At 54.9% G+C, this 1,418-nt stretch overlaps 1 non-coding gene across 1 annotated transcript; it reads left to right on the forward strand.

Moving 5' to 3' along the window:
- Window positions 1–710: 710 nt before the first annotated feature.
- On the forward strand, window positions 711–874 carry LOC137763228 (U1 spliceosomal RNA). Its single transcript, XR_011073781.1, has one exon. It is a non-coding gene; the product is annotated as a U1 spliceosomal RNA (small nuclear RNA).
- Window positions 875–1,418: the final 544 nt, after the last annotated feature.

A 1,418-nucleotide genomic window follows, 5' to 3' on the forward strand; every position in this document is an offset into this window, starting at 1 on the left:
ACCAGTAACTATGGTTGGAATTTGTCTGCATTCTTGTCAGCATTTGGTGTACTAATTCTTTTAAATATAGCCATGCTGGAGGGTGTGTAATGATATCTCCATATAGTATTAACGTGCATTTCCCTAATGAATAAAAATGTGAAGAATATTTTCTTGTAACTTTTGGTCATTAAGATATCTTCCTTTGTGATCCAGGACGACCTTGGCTTAGCCTTCCCAGGAAAAGGAAACAGGGCCGGGTGGTCAGTCGCTGTGCAGGTGGATCCTCCCGAGGCGTCTCTCCGAGACAGAGACCCAGACTCGGGGTGTTTGGAGCGGCAACTTGTGCAGATCAATGACTGGCACGGCATCAGCGCCCCCTTCCGGCCTCCCAGGCCTTTGCCATCTCCACGCACTCCTCAGTTAAGCAAGGGCAGAGAACTGTCAGTTGAGACAGCGCAATGGCTGCAGGTTGGTCTGTTTGGAGCTGCTGCTGAAAGGTGGTCGGTGTTGTGAGCTGTGCAGTGAGTTCTCCTGTGTGTGTGTGTGTGTGTGTGTGTGTGTGTTGGGGGGAGATTGGGGAGGAGATGTGGGAGGGGAGGTCTTCGCTTGAATTCCTTTGAGGAAAGAGGTTTAGAAAAACAGCGTGGGGCGGGTGGAAGGGAGGGTGGCGACCCTGAGTGAACCTTGGAGGGGTGGAAGGCTTCACTGTGCCTGCGGGGTATGTGCCCCTAGTTACCTGGCAGGAAAGATGCCATGATCACGATGGTGGCTTTCCCAGCGCGACGCTTGTCCATTGCACTCAGGAAGTGCTGACTTTAGAGATTTCCCCAAATGTGGGAAACTTGACCTCGGAATTTGTGCTAGTAGGGGTATGTATTTGTGCTCTCCGCTATCTCTCTGTGTATGGCAGGGGAGTTCTCTTGCGTGGTGCCTCACTCCGCTGGCTCAGGCCCAGGGCGAGAGGCGCCCCACACCCAGGGCTCCAGCCCACATCTTCCTGGCTTTCCTATGCCGGGACCAAAGTGTATGGAGGGGCCCTGCTACTTGCTTCAGGCTTCCTGTCTGCAGGCTTGCCGGCGGGCATCAGCAAGAGAAAGGCCACATTGTGGGGGTGGTGGGAAAGCGTGGGAGAAGTCACCCAAAGGCCTCGAGCTCCACAGTCCCTTTGGGGCCAGATCGGAACCCCTGCCAGGTACATGGAGGCCGGAGGCCTGCCTTCGCAAGGAGGCTCCGGGGGCCAGAGCGCTGTATCCCTGCCCCGGGTTAGCCAACTCTTTTGGTCTCTCACCCGGCTTTCCCTTCTCCTTCCTCCCGTTCCACCCCAGCTGCGTTCTTGAGGACAGTAAGCTGTACCCTATCACCCCCTAACCCACGCGTAATGACCCAGCCCCTTCTCCAGTGCTTATGAAGAGAGCTGAATCAGCGTTTTCTAACAA

The sequence above is a fragment of the Eschrichtius robustus genome, chromosome 3 (assembly GCF_028021215.1).
Source record: "Eschrichtius robustus isolate mEscRob2 chromosome 3, mEscRob2.pri, whole genome shotgun sequence".
In the NCBI taxonomy this organism is placed as follows: domain Eukaryota; kingdom Metazoa; phylum Chordata; class Mammalia; order Artiodactyla; family Eschrichtiidae; genus Eschrichtius; species Eschrichtius robustus.